At 45.0% G+C, this 13,896-nt stretch overlaps 1 pseudogene; it reads left to right on the top strand.

Annotated features, from left to right (window-relative positions):
• The first annotated feature begins 1,739 nt into the window (after positions 1 to 1,739).
• On the top strand, positions 1,740 to 11,975 carry LOC114050323 (annotated as a pseudogene).
• Positions 11,976 to 13,896: the final 1,921 nt, after the last annotated feature.

Here is a 13,896-nt window from a genome sequence, read left to right as displayed (position 1 = left end):
TCACTTGCTAGCAGTGTGACCCTGGGCAAGTCACTTAACCCTGTTTGCATCAGTTTCCTCATCTGTAAAATGAGCTGGAGAAGGAAATGGCAACACTTACTAGCTGGGTGACCCTGAACAAGTCCCTTAACCCGTTTGCCTCAGTTTCCTTATCTGTAAAATGAGCTGGAGAAGGAAATGGCAAACCACTCCAGTATCTTTGTCAAGAAAACCCCAAAAGAAGTCATGAAAAGTCGGACGTGACTGAAACACCAAATGGCAATAACAAGTAGTCAACCTCTGGCTTCTTTGTGGTTGAAGCAGAATTCAGTTTGTTACAAACATTTGGGTAGTGAAACAGCCGATTTATATGATATTATTCAGTATTAGGTATCAGAAGAGGAAGTTGGGGAAAGAGCTGACCTTTTCGAGGGTCCTCCTTTGGCCTAGGGCACCCACTCCCAGCTGTCTATGGAGCCAATGATTATCCTCAATATTTCCCTCTTTCTTCCACAGCTCAATCTCCCTTTTGCTCCTTAGGATGACAATGCCATGCTTTCTTCAACCAGTCAGGTCCAGATTTTCAGAATCCCTTGTCCTGGAGCTGAGATGGCTTCTTTGCATAGGGCAAGAAACCGCTCTCTTTCACAGTGACTTTGAGGCCCTGTTCACTTTTGGTATTGATTCCATCAAAAAGTGTTCCTGCCTAGTCAAGTCACCAGAGCTCAGATGGAGTGTTTTTTTTTTTCCTGAGGCAATAGGGGTTAAGTGACTTGCTCAGGGTCACATGGCTAGTAAGTGTCATGTGTCTGAGGCTGGATTTGAACTCAGGTCCTCCTGACTCCAAGGCCAGAGCTCTATCTACTGTGCCACTTAGCTGCCCCAGATTGAGTGGTTTTGATGGGGTGATGGGACCTGGACCCTGAATTTTCCCATACATTTCAGTAGCCCGGATCATTGGTGCCTGTGCCCAAGGCATCTGGCCCACTCCAGCCCTCCTTGATTACTTAATTAGCTTACTTGGTACTCCTTAATTCCATCAAGGTATTTTTACCTTTGCAACTAGCCCATCCCAGACTTTTTAACCACTCCTTAATCCCATTAAGATCTTTTCACTGACTCTTTCCCCTTTTTTTTTTGTTTATAAGTACCAATCTCACCCCCGTTAATTTGCAGATTCCTTAAGAATCTCCCCCATTTATTGATGTTTCAAATAAACCTTGCTACTTTGACTGAAAGAACGCTTGAGTGCTGGGATGCTTTCCAGGCTGACCTCCCCATACCCTTATATTGCAGCGTTCCCAGCACCCCAAACTGCATCAGTTTGAATCCTATCTATCCACAGGACAATTAGGGTGAGGAGGAAGAGTATTCCAAGTAGGAACGACAGCCAGTGTGGTGGCATGAATCTAGGAGATGGAGTGCTGTGTTTGAGGCGAGAAAAGGAATGAGTTAGAAACTGGAGATGTAGGAAGATAGAACTAACTTTAAGTGACAGAAGATCTTATATTTGATCCTGGAGGGAACAAAGAGCCACTGGAGTTTATTGAGTAAGGATTTGACCCAGTCAGACCCATGTTTTAGGAAAACCACTTTGGCAGTTGAGTGGAGGATGGATTGGGGTGAGGGGAGGGGAGTCAGGGAGGCTGAGAGAAGGCTCTCCAGGAGAGAAGTGCTGAACTGGAATAGAGGCTGTGGGAGTGGAGAGGAGAGAAGGGGACAGAGTCAAGCAGTGAGGAAGCATTTTTTTAAGCACCTGGATGAGTGCCTGGACTGAATGCAGGGAAGGCCTGTGGAGGTGAGTCAGCAGGGCAATCTAGGAGAGAGGCCATGAAGACTGTTGGATTTTTGGGATGACTGAGAATGAGGAGTTGGGGATGAGAGGAGGTGCCTAGGAAGATGCTGATGTCCTCAGATTGGCAGAGGGAAGGGTTTGGGAGGGAAGAGAATGAGCTTGCTTTTGCAGGTAGAGAAGTCTGTAAGGCTGGATGTAGAGATCTGACGCTAATGGCACTTGTGGCTGATTTGAACTCAGCTCTCCCAGGCTCCAGGCTGGGCGCTCTATCCACTGTGCCACCCAGCGGCCCCACTTAGAGAACAGGGCAGGAATCCACTCCCAGGAAGGTGCCTTTCAGGATCAGCAGGGCGGGGGCAGAAGTGTCTCTGGAAGGGCAGGAAGAAACTGGAGCCCAGGGTAGCGGCAGCATGGGAGGGAAAGGGTAGAGAGAACAGAGCCAGACTTCATCAAAACTGTCGCGTTTGTTCGGGTCCTTCCCCTTCAAGTCTTTTTTCTTCCCCCTCACCCTGATTCCGCCCCAGCCCAGGTGTTTCCTGGCTTCTTTAGGCTTACTGCTGGGGAAGAAAACTGTCGTCTTTTCCTGCTCTTCTCCCTAAATGGAAATGCTCACAGTGATTGGTGTCTGTCAAATTCAGAATAAGTGGAGAAAGCTCCAGACCTGAAGTTAGGGGCCCTGGATTTGAATCGTAGCTCTTCTATGTGCTAGCAAATCATTTCCCTTCTCTGGTCTCCGTTGCTTCATCTGTAAAATGGGGATAATAACCTTTGAAAGGGCTGTTGTAAGGAAGCTGGAGTCCCGTGGAAATGTGCACTGCTCCCACGATCCTCATTCTTTGGCCCAAATCTGGCGACTTAATCTGGGCAGAGAGCTCTGGGTCTTCTCTACCCTAGCAGAGGCTGGCCAGTTGAGTGTCTCATTGTATTCTCCAGCTGCCTGGGGCACTGAGAGTTTAGATGATTAGCCAATCTTGCCTCCTGAGCTGTCCCACACCCACCCTTTCTACCTCACTTTCTCTAGTGACTTCTCGGGAGCTTTCCCCAGGATGACGTAAGCCCCTTGAGGGCAGGGACTGGCTTCCCCCTTTCTTGTCCTCGCATCCCCTTCTATGGGCACTTAACAAGAGCTGAATTGCTGCCTTTTCTTTCATTATAGAATGGGAGTCTGGAGCCCAAGCCCTCAGCTCACTCTACCAAACGGTCTCTCCCCACCACTTTTACTCACACCAAATATGCTGGGGAGTGAATCAGTTGCTCCTTTAAGGAGATTTTCACTTAAACCAATTCAACAAACGTATTTACTAATTATATTATTAATTATATCATTACTAATTATAATGAGAGAGTTGAGTGGCCCAGTGGCTAGAGTGTGGGAGTCAGTAGGACCTGAGTTCAAATCTCACTTCAGACACTTAACCAGGGCATTCCTTATCTTCTCCTTGCCTTAGTGACTTCACTTGTAAAATGGGGATAATAATGGCCCCTACCAACCAGGGTTGTTGGGAGAATAAAACAAACACATGTAAAGCACTTAGCAGTATTAATGCTAGCTGTTATTATTATTATCCACTGCTCAGCTAGGTGGCCAAGTGGCTAGAGTGTTGGACATGGACTCAGGAAGTCCCGAGTTCAGATTCTGCCTCAGACATCTAGATGTGTGACCTTGGGCAAGTCATTTAACCTCTGCTTACCTTCTGTTTCCCTGTCTGTAAAATGGAGATAATAATAGCACCTACCTCCCCGAGGTGTTATAAGGACAAAATGAGATAATATTTGTAATGTACTTTGCAAAACTTAAATCTCTCTATAGCTATTAGTGGGGCTAAGGAGGCCTCACCTCAGAGAGCAACAGTTTAGAAGGTGCCACATTGGTACCGGCAATTCAGCTGCAGAAGAACTGAACTTAGCACCTAGTTATCAAGAGTAATTAATATAATGGTCAACATGTCAATGTAATGACATTAATTAAATTAATATAATGATTAACATGCAAATATATCAATGATTATATTAAATTACTATATAAATAGATTTCTATTATGATTATATAATTTTATAATTATATGGGTTATATATAATTATACATAATATTATATAGGTTAATATTATAAAATTAATGATCACTATGTTACCCATATACTAATATGAATAGTTAATATTTTATTAATATAATGATAAAACTGAACACTACCAGGTGGCAGACCCCCACAGGAGCCCTTCCCTGCCCAACGCTTCTGGCTTTCCAAGGTTGAGGTTCTATTATATGCTGCTTTCTCCAGGAATGTTTCATGCCTCAGCCCAGGTACAAAGCAGAACCAATATGAAGGAGGAGGCGGCAAAGACGCAGAGGACTCAGAGGGCCTAGGTTCAAAGGCTAGGCCTCTGAGGCTCACCACCTGGGAGACCTTGGGCAGATAAGTCAGGGAAGGTCCCTGGGCCTTAGCACCCTCATCTGCACAATGAGTAATCCTTTATATCTTAGTTTATGCATTCCAAAGCATTCTTTACTATGGCCTTTGAGATCCTTTCCAGCTCCAGATTTCTGATCTAGGGTCTTGAGACAGGCAAATAAGAGGGCTACCGACAGAGTGCTGTGGAAGAATCCCCTCTAGGTAAGTGGAGCAGGAAAAAGTGGCGTTGGAGCAGGGCCTTGAACGATGAGTGGGGTTTCAACAGGCAGAGAGGTACAGAGAGTGTTGCTGATTTCAACAAAGATGGGAGACTGGGAAACATACCTTAAGTTGGGGGGGCAAGTAGTCCAGTTTGGTTGGACAGAGGACATAAGGGGAAGGCAATCATCATGTGAGGAAGAGGTCAAAACGACCCCATTTTGCTTCTAGTGCCTTGACTAGGTGAAAACTAGGTTTCCCAAACAAATCAAAACTGAATGTGAACAGGGCTTATACATCTCCCTCAATCAGTCATCTGTAAGAGACTGGGTCATGCCCTGAGCCTAAAAGGAATATAGAATGTAATACATCATCATATAAAAGGAAGAAGTAGTCTTAGATTTGCGGGGGTGGGGGAAGGCGTGGGGGAGGGGCCAGAATTCGAGCCCTTGAATCAAGATGATGGAAAAAGCATGAAACAAAAGGAGAACTGAGCTGGAAGAGAAGGGAGATATGGAAGAGAGTTCTTAACTCTACAGGTACCTTGGAATGAAAAACACAGGTTGGGGGGGTGCCAAGAAAAGGTCAGATTCTCTTTTCCCAACTTCCCCTCCCAAGGTCTATTCACAGACAACGTAATATAATCCGCTGTTCCTTTGCCCAAATGTCTCCAGTAAACTAAATTTTGCCTCTACCACCAAGAGCCTGTCTACAGCTAAATCTAAAGTTAAGCAGAGAACCCAACTTCTGCCAGGTCTTACCAGTTTTCTCACCTTGGGGTTTACAGTAACTGTAACTGAACTCAGAACTTGATTTCTGAAAGCCCAAGGGGAAGGAACCAAGTGAACTTTAGGGGCCATTACATTGCTCTGTAGTCTTAAAATGAGTCAATTATTGTAACAGGGTGTGTCAATAGGATTATAGATTTAGAACTGGAAAGGCCCTTAGAAGCCATTGGGTCAACCCCCTCATTTTAGAGATAAGGAAACTGAGGCCCAGTCAGATAAAGTGATTTGCCCAGTGTCACCAGGCTAGTTAAATGTTGGAGACAGGGTTTGAAGCCCAAAGTATCCTGACTCCAAATCTAATTATCAAATCCAATGCCTCCAATACTTTACCCAAAGGAATTATTCCTTAAAACAGGATTTCTTAACCTAGGGTCCATAACTTGTTTTTATTAAACATCTTATATTTAAATATATAAATATATTTCAACATGATTTTGTTTTTTTTTATAATCTTATATATTCTGTTTTGTGCATTTGAAAACATGTTTCTGAGAAGGGGTCTCTAGGCTTTCACCAGAGTCACTGCCCAAGGGCTCCATATGACCCCTGCTTTAAAGAAAGAATTTCAGGTCCTTTAAAGAAAAGGAGAGAAGTGAGGGCCAAATCTCTCAAGGAAGCCACCAAATAGTTCTTTTTCCTGTAAGTTTCTCTATGGGAGAAAATGCCATCCCACCTGGGAGGAAAGTTAGACAATGAGTCCCTTCCTCCTCCCGGCCCTAGTCCAGAGTCACTCTACAGACTGGGGAGAGAAAGGGGGTGGGGGTGGGGGAGCAGTGGGAGAGAAAAGCTGATCTCTTAATTATTCTGGGAAAGGCAACCCCAAGAGAGGAACCTGCAGGTTAATGGGGCTTGCATGGCTTGCATGGGGTGTGTCTGATTGTGAGAGAAAATGCGTGTGTGCCTGGGAGTGGGCAGCTTGTGAAAATAAACAGTCCTAATCTTCTCAGGCTGTCCCTTGGGCTGAGCAAACACAGATCCCTCCCTGATTCTTTCCAGCCCAGGAGGGGAGGGTGGAAGAGGGTTCAGAGCTGCAGTTAGTTTCTGGCTCTCTCTAGCCACCCTAGGCTCTCACAGCTGTCCCCAGGTTCCCCAAGGCCTGAGACACTGGTTAACACCGAAATCCTGGGAAGAAGAGGAAGGGGAAAACCTAGGGAGTGGGAGGGCCACCTGAGAATCAGAGACTACAGAATGTGAAAGCTGAGAAGGACCTCAGGATGAGGAATGTGAGGGCTGGGCTAGGAGGGGTCTTGGAACAGGAAGCACCTTAGCCTATGGAATGTCAGAGGTCAAGGGCCTTTAGAGAACCTCATAGCTGAGAGGGACTTTGGAACAGGGAATGTCGGAGGTGGGAAGGGTCTGAAAGAGACAGACTTTATCTAGTGTGCCCCCCTCACCTCACAGAGGAGGAAACCCCAGAAGGGAATGACTTACTTAAGGTCACACACAGGGGCAGAAGCAAGGTCTCCTAACTCCCAGTTCTCTGCTCACCCCGCTAAATTTCCCCATCCCTGTCCCTCCATTTCCCCTTTCAGAAAAGCCAGGGAGGCAGATCTGCTCGTTCTCTTGATGACTGAGCTTGGGGAGGCCTCAGTGTGGTAGGTGGTGAAGTGTTGAGCAAACACCGGGCCTTCTGCTTGCCAGGCCAACATGCCACTTAGGAGGCTAATTGCTGTCACTTTAAGAGTGCCTTCAGGCCCAGGCCAGCTCCAAGTGACCCTCTCTCCCTTTCCCAGAGTCTACAGCCAGCAAACCAGCCAAAACCACTTGTGCAGAGTGGAACCAATGGTATGTGCAGGGGCCCAGGGAGCCATTTGACTGAGGAACAAGGGTCGCCCCTCCTGGGAGGGGCCTGGTCAGGACCCAACCACCCCCACTCTCTTCCAAAGGCAAAAAAAGGTTAACCAAACATCTGGAAAGTATTTCCCTAGAGCATCTGGAGGAAAGGCAACTCCCTGCCTGGCAAAGGCAGCACCAAGCTGGGAACAGGCAGGCCGCCTTCTGGTCTCGCCTCTACTGCTGCTTTGTTGCAGGACCTCAGGCAAGTTGCTTGCCTGCATGGGGCACCTCAGAGACACTGTTATGAAATCGTCTGTCCTCCTATCCAAGGCATGAGGGGTTGTGAACAGTGAGGAGAGAAGGGGTTTGCCCAGCACCCTGAAGGTGAGGGCAGCTAGGATGGATTTTCGAGGAGCCAAGAACTTGGGGTTTGTAACCCTAGAAATTCATGGAATGTCAGAGCAGGAAGAGACCTTAGAACACAGAACATCAGAGCTGGGAGGGGCCTTAAAACAAACAGAGTCAAAGCTGGAAGAGGCCTTATAACAGGAAATGTCAGACCTGGGAGGGACCTTAGAACATGGAATGCAGAGTTGGGAAGCACCTTAAAGATAATCCATACTTTAGCCCCCTTATTTTACAGATGAGGAAACTGAGGCTAAGAGAGGGAAAAGTGACTTGCTGGAGATCATTAACAGAGCTAGAACAAGAGTCCAGTCCCTCAAGTCCTCAAGTCTAGAACATTTGTTACGCCAGGCTGTCCCCTTTTTGAAGTGGGACCTTGAGCTTTTGGGGTGGCTAGAAAGGGTTAGGGGGCGAAGGGAGGAAGGCCTGTCCTAGAGGGGAAGGCAGAAGAGATTCCCGGGACGGCTTTCTCTTCCTCCCATCCCCCTGCAAAACCCAATTGGGATGTTATAGGTATGGGAGATAGCCGGGACTTCTCTAGTTCAGGCCAGAGCCGGTAAAGAGTGGAGATCATCTAAGGCTGCTGAGGTTTCCATTCTGGGGGGGGTGGAGGTGGGCCTCAGAAGGCCCCAAGGGTGGAGGCTTTGGCTCTTCCTGACTGCAGGAAGGTATTTAGATGTCAGAGCTTCTCAGGAGGTGGGTACTGGGTTTGAGGCAGGGAGAGCTGCTGCCTTGGGCCCGAACTCCCCACGGGTGAAGTTGCTGGTGGGGTAGGAAGTCAGTTGGCCTGCAGGAGGAATAATCTAGGGTCACAATCACAACCCCGCACGATCAGCCACTCATCTGAGCTGAGAATTTGCGTGGAACTGAAGGGGCAGTGGAGCCCAGGACAATCGGGTTGTCCTCGCCTCCCAGAACACAGCCCGTCCTTCCTGAGGCCTCTCCTGATCTCCTATTCCACCTCCAAATTACTTTGTATTTATTCTTTCTGTACTTTGTAACCACTTAGATGTGTACAGTTTTTCTCTAGTAGCCAGCAAGCTTCTCCAAGTCTTGTCTAGCACATGGCAGGCTCGCAGTAGTGCTTGCTGCCTTGACTCGTTGATGAGTAGGGTTCTTGGCCAGGGTCAGGCCTCCAGGGGCCACTTCCAGGTCCCCATTCCAGTCTGCCCCCTTTGCCACGTGGCTTTGTCGGAAGCCAGCTTTTGGTGCATCTCAGAAGACTCCTCTGGGAAATGGGGCATCCTCTGGCCCCCTCCTCTACCCCTGCAAAGAACTTGGGGCTATTCTTTGAAAAATAAAAAATGAAAAACAAATTGTAAGCTTAACAACCATCAACAGAAACAGTCTCTTGGAAATGCACAATTAGGGGTAAAATCTTACCCCAAGCCCTCATCTTTCACTGAGGCAGAGCTAAAGGGATTAATTCATGGTCAACAAAGGAGCAAAGAAAATGCTTTTGTTCTGTGTCCCCTAGCAAGCCTGCCTCCACCACCCTTGGCCCTGCTCGCCTTCCTTCCTTTTCTTTTTTCTACATGTTTATAGTCGGCATGTACAAAGTCCTGGTTTCTCTTGGCATCCCGTCGTCCTATAGAAGGTCCTTCCTATTTCCTTGTGTGTTTCACCATGACCATATTTTATGGCACCAAAACATTCCATTCCATGAATAGACCATAATCTAGCCAGCCATCCTTTATGTAGGTTATTTGCAGTTTTTTCTAGTACAAATTGAACAGTTATTATTATTATTATTATTTTTTGTATAGCTAAGTCCCCCTCTCCCTTGCTTTTTTTTTTCCTTTTAATGTTGAGGTAGAGTTGAGATCATTTTCTAGATCATAGCTCTAGAGCTGAAAGAGCAATACCTTAGAGGTCATCTGGTCCATCTCCCACCTCTCTTTTACCCATGAGGTTACTGGTATATCACTAGGTTAAAAGGAACAGTTCATTCTTTGTGACATTGCATGTTGCCATATTGTTTTCCAAAACACAGAAGAGATAGCAGAGTGGTACAAAGTGATGGATTCTGAGAGAGAGAGAGAGAGAGACGCTGGGTTCAAACTGCCCTTCCACTTACTACCCATGGGATTTGGGACAAGTCATTTCACTTTCTCAACTCATCATTATCTGTAGACTTGGACTAAATGACCCCTAATTAATGACCCCTAAGGTCCCTGTACACTCTAAGTTTATAATCCAATGCTTGTACCAGATTGCAATCCCACTAAAAATGTATGAGTACCTGTTTTCCCAAGCCCTGCCAGTGTTAGATTTTTCTCAGTTTTTGCCACTGCATTCTAGTGGTTATAAGATGGTAACCAGAATCATATTTGAATCTTGAGTCTCATTTAGCACCAGTCAAATTTTGCCTCTTTAAATTGCAATGTCTAGATCACCTTCCTTGTTTTTTTAGCTTGCTTACTGACATATTTGCTGAACTGAACTGATTTAACCACATGAAGTGATGAATGAAAAAAGTACCTATTTATGTGCCGGACTCTGCCAAGTGCTGGGTATGCAAAAGTAAACAAGCAAGACAGCCCCTGTCTTCATGTAGCTTCAGTCTGAATAGAGGAAGACAAAGCGGTTGGGGAGATACAAATGGGAAAAAAAGGGAGTAGTTGAGGACAAACTGGTACCTCCACAGCAGCATGACTTCGGGATAGCCTGGAAGTGCCAGCTGGGCTAGAACTGGGCAAAATGAGGTGAAAAGTCACCCACCAGAGCCCACAGCCCACAGGAGTTGGAATTTGAGTTCTTATGGGAGGAGAAGACCAGAGAATAGGTGTCATGGCTTGGCAATGTTTGAGAAGTATAGCATGGCAGGTCACCCAGAGATATGGATGGTGGCTGAAAATGGGTAGAATTCAACAATCTGCCTTCTCTCTCCTGTAAGAGAAAGTCAACCCTGGTGAGAAACAGGGTAGCACTTGTCCTGCTATAACAACAGTAAGAGTAGTAGTGGTAGTAACACATTTGGATAGTGCCCTATAGTTTACAAAGTTCTTGATAGTCATTATACTCTTCCTATCCTTTATTCTTTCTCCACAAATGATTATAGGAAGGAAGGAATCTAAAGACCCTAAAATAAAGTGCTACCACTGTGTCTACTTTGCTGATCAATCAGCCCCATTATGCCGGGTTGAAAGAGCTGGAACTCAAAGAAGAAAATGAAGGTGTGTATAATCACACCTGGGGAGGGAGAGGAGAGGTTATTACAACTTACTGTCCAGCTAACAATGAACCTATCTATATCAAGAGTCCATCAGGTCTGCTTGGTAGGCTATGAAGAAACACTAACGAAGGTCAACAAAGCATAGAAAACATGGGCAGATATGCCAGCCCCTAAATGAGGAGAAACAGTAAGACAGATTGGTGAAGCCTTGCGACGGAAGATACAGATCTTAGGAAACTTGGTATCTTTGGAGATGGGAAAAATCTTAGTGTAAGGCGTTGGGGAAATTCAGCAGTGTGTAGATATCTGTGATTATGCTGTTGGCTTGTCTTGAATGATCAGAGGACCCATTTTGCCTTCTAAAAGACCAGGCCGTGTCCTCATTGAACAATGAAATCCTTTGGGCCTAGTTGGCATCATCACTGCATTCAATTAACCAGTGGCTGTGTTTGGCTGGAACAACGCCATCACTCTGATCTGCAGGAATGTTTGCCTTTGAAATGGGCACCAACAACTTCTCATTAGCATACCTGTCACCAACATAGTGACCGGAGTTTTGGAAGAAAATAACCTGTCTGGTGCGATCTGTTTCATGACATGTGGTGGGGCAGATATTGGCATGGCAATGGCCAAAGAGGAGTGGGTGGACCTGCTGTCCTTCACAAGAAGTACCCAAGTGGGAAAACAGGTTGCAGTCATGGTATAGGAGAGGTTTGGGAGAAGTTTGTTAGACTTTGGTGGAAACAGTGCTGTTCCTGCTTTTGAGGATGCAGACTTCAATTGAGTTATTCCTTCAGCTCTCTTCGCAGCTGTGGGGACAGCAGGCCAGAGATGTACAACTGCCAGGTGACTGTTTTTGCATGAAAGCATCCATGATGAAGTCGTGGGTAAACTTATAAAGGCATATGCACAAATTCGCATTGGAAATCCATGGGATCCAAATATTCTCTATGGGCCCCTCCACACCAGAGAGGCAGTAAACAAGTTCCTTGGTGCAGCGGAAGGGCCAAAAAGCAAAGTGGTCAAGTAGTCTATGGTGGGAAAACCATAGATCGTCCAGGAAATTATGCAGAGCCAACAGTTGTGATCAGTCTTGGCGATGATGCACCCCTTGCGCATAGAAAGACGTTTGCTCCTATCCTTTATGTCTTAAAATTGAAGAATGAAGAAAAGGTAATAATGCAATAATGAAGTAAAACAGAATCTTCACAAAGGATTTGGGCAGAATCTTTTGATGGTTTGGGCTGAAAGGGTCCAACTGTGGCATTGTAAATGTCAACACTCCAACAAGTGGTGCTGAGATTGCAGGTGCATTTGGAAGAGAGAAGCGTTCTGGTGGTGGCAGAGAATCAGGCATTAATTCACGGAAGCAACATATGGGACAATCCACTTGTACCATCAGCTATAGTAAGGACCTTCCTCTGGCTCAAGGAATCAAGTTTCACTAAGTGTTTGAGGTTTAGATGACCTCCACAATCAGGCATTTCAGGGTGGGCAGCAGTGTCTACTCTCTTACTTCCTTGATATTTGACTAAATTATGGGCCTTTTTTTGGGTCAAAGATTTCAAGAAAGGTATGATGGCATTTATTTAGTGAAAGATCATTTCAAGTAAAAACATGCTAGTTTAATTGGAGAAACTTACCAACAAGTCAAATGATGGTGAAAGAAAATCTCTTAGCCTGTATTGAACACTGTTTTGTTAGAGTAACTTATGTTTTTAATTGTATTGTGAAGGGGGCCATGGATGACATGAAGTGGATATTCTTACAGGTAGAGTTAGAGGTATGTTTATACGTGTAGAATAATCTCATGCCTGCAGTATAGAGGGCGTAGCGTGGTCATCATCAGCTCAGTCTTGACAAGGTCACAAAGGATGGTTGTATGGTGGATGTATTGAATACAGACTTCAGTAATTCCTACTCTCCAAGCTCACAGGGTGGGGTGAGGATCATGGCAATATAACAAGTGTGGATTACATAACGGAAGTCCATTAGGATGATATGGGGCTAGCTTTTTCTATGCCACGTTTTGAGATTCCATATGCTTGGGCCAAGATTGCAAGGTTGGGTTCTGTAGGTCAGAGTATAACAGCAAACTCTACCAGTAATTGTGTGAAAGGCTTGGAGTCTATCACAATATTAATCTCATATTTCATTTGGGCAAACTGATTTATAATAACCTTAAAAATGCCATCAGCTTATTTCTATGATCCTTTTTCCAGGTCATCCATATCCAGCAATCTTAGCAGAGTACTATTTCAGAGTGTTTCCTCCAGGAAGAAAGGCAGAATTTGGATGATTTGTCTAGAGGATTGTGCACAATTATTATTTAATATCCTGCTGCCCAGGATGCAATTCTCTCTCTCTCTCTTCTTTTTTTTTTTTCCAAATTCATATGCCTAAAAACTGATGGTATCTGTTCTGGTTTTAAAGTTGTTTACATTTGTAATTTTTGTTTTTGCCAATAACTTCTCAATCAACTAACTCAATCACTTTTCTAAAAAGCCTTTCTCATTGAATCATTGTGGCCACTTTTACACGGTTCGAGTTTCAGGTTTGTTCTGAGAGCAAGATGAAGCTCCAAAGTGAGACGCTGAAATCATGTCGTGTAAGCACTTTGTAATGTTTTCTTTCTGGAATGACTACCCTACTTCTGACACAGAATGGAATGTTATTTGTTTGTTTTTTTCCCTTTGATATTGGAAAATTTGATCAGGGGTCATTTCCACAGGTGTGGGGAAATCAAGTCTGCTTGATTAGAAAGAACAAAGTGCGTTACAACTCTGTGTGTTTCATTTGATCTTAGCAAGCCCAAGAGTTAGGCAGAGCAACTATTATAACTGTTTTATAAATGAGGAGAAAAGTGAAATGAGTCAGAATATAAATGAGTCAGAAATGACGACAGCCACACAATCAGACCCAAAGGGTGGGGAGCATGGCAGGGGTGCAATGCCAAGAGCACTGGAATGAAAAGGGCACCCCCTTTCTTTTCAGAGGTGGAGGCCTGTGGGTGTGGAATAACCTAGACATAAGACTGGGTTGAGGTTGATTAGGGTTTCTGAACTGCTTTTAGTCTCTTTTATAAGGGACAAGTAGGGGAGGAGAAAGGCTATACTGAAAATAAAGGTGATGTAAAAGCAAAACATAGCAGCACATTTTTTTAAAGGACTTTTAAGTCAGGAAGACCTGGATTAGAAATCCATCCCAGACATTTAGAAGTTGTATGATCTCGAGCAAATCACTGAATCTCTCTGCTTTACTTTTGCTCGATATACAACAGAAATAATAGCACTGACTTCACCAGACGCTAGTAAGGATCAAAAGAGATCATTTATTTTGCAAATCTTAAAGTGCTAGCTAGCTAAGACC

Source organism: Vombatus ursinus, unplaced genomic scaffold, assembly GCF_900497805.2.
Source record: "Vombatus ursinus unplaced genomic scaffold, bare-nosed wombat genome assembly UNPS02003292.1, whole genome shotgun sequence".
Classification (NCBI taxonomy): domain Eukaryota; kingdom Metazoa; phylum Chordata; class Mammalia; order Diprotodontia; family Vombatidae; genus Vombatus; species Vombatus ursinus.
Note: the sequence above shows the minus strand (reverse complement) of the source record. Positions and strands in the feature narration are given on the sequence as shown.